Genomic DNA, 6,106 nt, shown 5'->3' with positions numbered 1-6,106 from the left:
GCCAACTATCTGCCGGGCTCTGCTGGGGATACAGGCAACATCCCTTTCCTTGTGGGGCGTAATCCTATTGGAGGGAGAGGAACACTAATCAAAAAAACTGATACAGCGTATCATGTCAAGGAGAGATAACTGCTATAAAAAAATAAAGTAGGGCCAGAGGATAGGAGTGACGGGGATTGTTGCTCTTTTAGCTAGGGAGGTCAGGGAGGGCTTTTCTGAAGAGGTGACATGTGAGCTGAGACCCGAAGGAGGTGACACAGGGTCTGCGAACATCTGGGGGAAGGGTGTTTGGGGCAGCAGGCACAGCGAGTGCAAAGGCCCTGAGGCAGGAAGGTCTTTGGTGAGTGTGAGGAGAGCAAGGCGGCTGGTGTGGCTGGAGCTGAGTGAGGGAGGGGACCATGGGATAAGGTACTTACAGGGAGAGCAGGGGACCTAGGGAGTAGGACGGATGCAAGATGCAAGATGCAAGATGGCCCACTAGAGGTGAGTGGGGTGATGGTAAGGCCAACGAGTGACAGAAGAGAAGGATCTAGGTCTGGAATGAGGGGCTGCAGGGGGCTGGATTGGTAAGTGTGAGAAGCTGGACTTTTCCGGAGTTAGGGAGGTGGAGGGGAGCGGAGAGAGAGTGCCAGCTTTCCCCGGGGCGCGGGGGGGGGGGGGGGGCCAGGGTCAGAAGGACCTGGGTGGGGGGGGTCACCTGGCTACATGTCCTTTCTCTCTCTCAGCCTCATTTTATTCATCAGGAATATGGGAAGGGGTGGATTTGGATTTAGAGTTAGGTAAAAACAATTTAATAACTTTTTATTCTGGAAAATTTCCAAATTCCACACACTCATCAAAAGTAGAGGGGAGAGCACTGCCTCTCTGCCCATCCCCCAGCTCCCTCCAATCTTGCTTCCCTTCCCCCACCCATGCCTGACCTACAGTATTTGAAGGCAACTTCCAGGCCTCTTATCATCCTATTCATAGATACCTCGGCCCGTATCCCTAAAACATAGGGACTCATTAAAACAACAACTACAAAAAACACAATGTCATATTTTCACCTAACACGTGAAAATAAGATGAACAAAAAACACTTCCTTAATATCTTCAAATACCTAGGGGCGCCTGGGTGGCTCAGTCTTCAAGCGTCTGCCTTCGGCTCAGGTCATGATCCCAGGGTCCTGGGATCGAGCCCCGCATCGGGCTCCCTGCTCCGCGGGAAGCCTGCTTCTCCCTCCCACTCCCCCTGCTTGTGTTCCCTCTCTCGCTCTCTCTCTGTCAAATAAATAAATAAAATCTTAAAAAAAAATCTTCAAATACCTAGTCAGTATTCAGATTTCCAGTCTCATAAATATCATCTCTTTCTTAGCTTCACTGGGAGCATAAATTTCTTTCTTTTTGTCTTTTTTTTCAGGATTTCTTTTTTAAGTCATCTCTATGCCCCACGTGGGGCTCGAACTCATGACCCAGAGATCAAGAGTCGCCCGCTCCACCGACTGAACCAGCCGGGCACTCCCCCCCTGGGGCGTGATTTTCATAGCATAAAGTTCACCTTGGGTAGCCATCACCAGATCTCATTTGAGAACACCTTCACCACCCCGAAAGTTTCCTCCTGCCAGAATCCAGAAAGGGTTCGATATTTTGAAATGCTGACTCCTGCAGTGGGACGCTATCTTCAAGCTAAATTTTCCACGCAACCCCAGCGCATTTAGCAGATAAAGATCCCCCGGTCTAAACTCATGGGCTCCTCGCTGGGCTCCAGGTACAGGGAGAGGCCTGCTGCATGGCCTTCAGGGGCTACACCCCTGCGGACGGTCCACCTCCACCCGCCTGGCCCTGCCAGACAGACGCTTTCAGAGGGCAATGCCCTCTGCCTACAAAGGGGTTGAGTTCGGGAGGGAAGGGTTTTCCCCATGAATCATAATCAGTCTTGGACATGGGCCAGCCCATTTCCTTCCCCAGACAGCCACTTCCTCATTTGTATAACGAGGAGCCACAGCCCTGAGAATCTAGTGGTGCCCAGGGCTCAGAGGAAGGGAGTGGGGGTCTGCACTGAGCCTTGGGGGGCAGAGCTTGGGTGGAGAGAGTGAAGGACTGGGGGGGCTCCTAGTTCCAGCCGAGGACACTGGTGTCTTCCAGATCACCCAGTGCCTCAAGTTCCCCCCTCGGTGATGCCTCTCTGTTTGGGATGAGCAGTGCCTTCTCCATGGGCCCTCATGTGGAAGGCAGACCCCTCTGCTTGGACACGCGGACCCCGTAGTGGTGGCTGTGGGTTACGTTTGGTCCTTCTTTACGGACTGGGATGAGTAGAGGAGAAAGTCGGGTGTTAGATTTTGCTCTATTCCCAGTGTGTCCATCTTCTACGCTGCATGACCTGAATCTTCTATGCCTCAGTTTTCTTATCTGGGAAATGGGACTGGTCCTAGCACTTCCCTCACAAAACCGTGGTGAGGCTCAAATAAGTTGATAAACGTGAAGCGCTCAGCACAGTGCCTGGCAGGTTCCGTTGCCCCCCCCGAGAAGGCCAGCTTCCCGAGAGGAGGGGCTCGTCCGCTTGCTCTTATGTCTCTGGAGCCCGGGTGGGGCTCATTCAACAGAGCTGGGTGTCCAGCAGGGGCTCAGAGAACGTCTGTCGATGGATGAGTGGGGACTGCCAGGTACAGGAAGGGAAGGATATATAGATACTGAGAATGCGCACACATTCACTTATCCTGCGTAAGTTCCCCGAGCCCTTGCCCTGTGCCTGCCATGCTGGGTGGCGCTGAGACCCATCCCTGACCCAGGCAGCCTTGGTTGGCCCTGCCCTTCCGGGGCTTATAGTCCAGTGGCAAGACAAATCTCTAGACAGTGACCACCCAGAGTGGGCAGGGCTGAGGTAGAGGAACTCAGGAGAAGGACCTGACCCAGCTTGACAGTCAGGGAGGGCTTCCTGGAGGAAGAGGTGTCTGAGTTGAGACCGGGAGGATGAATGGGGGTGGGGCCGGCAGGGTGGAGCACCGTGCCTGTGGCCACGCTCCCAGCACAGGGAGCAGAATGTGGAGGGCCTGGAAGCAGTTCAGTGTGGTGGATGATAGACCCCAGACCACAGGGTGGGGGTGAAGGTCAGGGGTGTTGAGAGGGAGGCTGAGGGCACTCCAGGAGCCAGAACTCCCAGGGATCTGCAGGCTATCATGAGAAGCCTGGACTTTAAGGGCACTCGGGAGCCATGGATGGTTCCGAGCAGGGAGGGGCAGAACTGAGTTTGGGATTTAGAAATCTCCCTTGGGCTGTCTTGTGGTGGGAGGATAGGAGGGGGCAGGAGACCAGGTAGGAGCCTGGGAAGGTGATGGGGAGACACAACCTGGCCCAGGGCTGGGCTGTAGAGATTCCCAAGCTCAGGAGGCCTAGGAGGTAGGTTCTGGTGTTTGCCCCTCCCTGAGGGAAGGAGGAGCCCAGGTTTTGGGTCTGGGCAGCTGGGTGCATTCTCTGGGCTCTCAGAAGGGTAAACAAAGGGCCAGAGGCTGGGGACAGGTACCCCGAGGTGGGGTGGGAAGGTCCTCCAAGCAGCCATTGTGCCGGTCCGTGGGTCTGCGTGGTCCTCTGCTGCCCCCTGCTGGCTCTGCGTTGACACGGGCCCTGCCTGCAAGTCTGGCAGAAAGGACGGATCCAACCAACTTAAATCCCAACCGGTGATAAAAGATGACATTTCTGGGGCGGCCATGCTTCAGGATGCACCCATGCTCACTGTCCCCCCCACCACCGCCCCCCGGGTCTCCAGCTGCCTTCTCCCAACACACCGAAATGAATTCAAAACCGACTTCCCAAACCTGCCCTCTTCCCTCCCTCCCTCCCTCTCTCCCTCGCTTCTCTTTCTTGGTTTTATTGAGATATAATTCACATACCAGACAATTCACCCATTTAAAGCGTACAATTCAGTGTTTTTAATATGTTCATAGGGTTGTGCAACCATCTGCATGATCAATTTTAGAACATTTCCATCACCCCCAAAAGAAACCCTGTACCCCTTACTAGGCACTCCCCATCCCCCTGTCCCTCCAGCTCCTGGCAACCACTCAGCTGTCTGAGCTTGCTGTCTCTATGGATTTGTCTGTTCTGGACATTTCCCATCAATGAAATCAGACAATATGTAACTTTTTGTGTCTGGCTGCTTTCACTCACCATCATGTTCTCAAGGTTCATTCACGTTGTTGCATGGCCCCGTACTTCGGTCCTTATTTATGGCCGCGCGATATCCCACTATCTGGATACACCATGTTTTGTTTCTCCATTCACCCGCTGACAGACGTTTGGGTTGTTTTCACTTTTTGGCTATTATGAGCAGTGCTGTGAACATTTGTGTACAAGTTTTCCCGTGGACACGTTTTCCCTCCTTGCAAACCTGACCCTCTTGCACTGTGAATGCCGCCACTGCCCCTGCTTTCCATCAGCAAGTCAGACACGGGGCAGGGCTCCCGCACTCCAGCCCCGCCCCCAGCTTTCTCAGCACCTGCTCATTCTCCTTCGTAACATCACTCCCCTGGAAATTATGTTTGATGCCATTTGTTGTCAGTTCTCTGAGGGCAGGGATCTCTGTTGTGTCCTTGGCAATAACAACTGCACACAGCAGGTGATCAATAAATGTTTGTTGAGCTGATGAACCAACACGTTTGTGACATCCTCCTGCCTCATCCCCGGACATCTCACCCAGGACCAAATTCTGTCAATGTTTTGCTCTAAATATCTTTTGGCTCTGTGCATTTCGTCCCCCAGCCGTGCCCGCCACCCTGGTCCAGCACCTGCTGAATGAATGAATGAGTCATTGAATGAAGAGGTGGAGGAGAGCAGGTCTTCCTGGGAAGTTTTCTCAGGGAGACATAGTGGTTGAGAATGTGGGCTCTGGTGTGAGTCATGATGGCGTATTGATTGGGCTGTTCGTGCATATCGGTTTTGCCTATTCTTTTTTTTTTTTTTAAGATTTTATTTATTTGAGAAAGTATGAGAGAGAGAGTATGAGAGAGAGAGAGAGAGAGCACGAGCAGGGGGAGCAGGCAGAGGGAGAGGGAGAAGCAGGCTGCCAGCTGAGCAGGGAGCCCGATGCGGGACTCTATCCCAGGGCCCTGGGATCAAGAGCTGAGCCGAAGACAGATGCTCAACAGACTGAGCCCCCCAGGCACCCCCGTTTCCCCTATTCTGCATATATGGTAGCATTGAACCTGCCCAGCGCTCTTGACATTAGAGTGTATCATGTGCCTTCCTTTGGCCAAGGAGATGTGGGTGGGCATGTCGCTTCTGGGTGAAAGCCTTTAAAAGCCTGCATGCTTTGCCATGTCCCCTCCCTTTTTAAAGGTTCTGTCTCCAAATACAGTCCCAGGGAGGGTTAGGGTTTCAACATACACATTTTGGGGGATGCAATTCCGTCCATATCAGGGTTGATACTAAGTGAGCAATCAGGCTCAGAGAGCTTACTGTTGAAAAAATACTGTCTTTTTTTTTTTTTTTTTAAGATTTTATTTATTTATTTGACAGAGAGAGAGACAGTGAGAGAGGGAACACAAGCAGGGGAGTGGGAGAGGGAGAAGCAGGCTTCCAGCGGAGCAGGGAGCCCAATGCGGGGCTCCATCCCAGGACCCTGGGATCATGACCTGAGCAGAAGGCAGACGCTTAACGACAGCCACCCAGGCGCCCCAATACTGTCGTCATGAAGGTGGGGGTTGTATGAACCAAGTTTTAGAAGGACGTGGATGCAAAGAATCCCAAAGTAATGGTAGCTTGCACAAGAAAGAAGTCTTTCTCTCCCAGGTAACTTATCTAACCTGGCATGGTGGCTCTGTCCCCGTTGCTGTCCCTGCCCCAGCTCCCTCTAACCTGGCTCTGTGCGCCCCTGTCCATGTGATCCGAGATGGCTCTCATCACCCCATCTTCAGCCTCTGGGAAGGGGGAATGCTCTCCCTTTAAGGGTGTGACTTGAGGACTGTGCGCCCCTATCACTTCTGCCCACATCCCATTGGCCGGGATGGCTATCTCAAGCTGCAGGGCAATCTGGGAAATGTAGTTTTTCTGCTCAGCAGCCATGCTCTTGGTTCAAAACCCTACCACTGGGGAAAAGGAAAGAACAGATACTGGGGTTTGACGAGGGGTTGCT

The sequence above is a fragment of the Halichoerus grypus genome, chromosome 15, assembly GCF_964656455.1.
Source record: "Halichoerus grypus chromosome 15, mHalGry1.hap1.1, whole genome shotgun sequence".
Classification (NCBI taxonomy): domain Eukaryota; kingdom Metazoa; phylum Chordata; class Mammalia; order Carnivora; family Phocidae; genus Halichoerus; species Halichoerus grypus.
The sequence above is the reverse complement of the archived record's forward strand: the minus strand, read 5'-3'. Positions refer to the sequence as shown.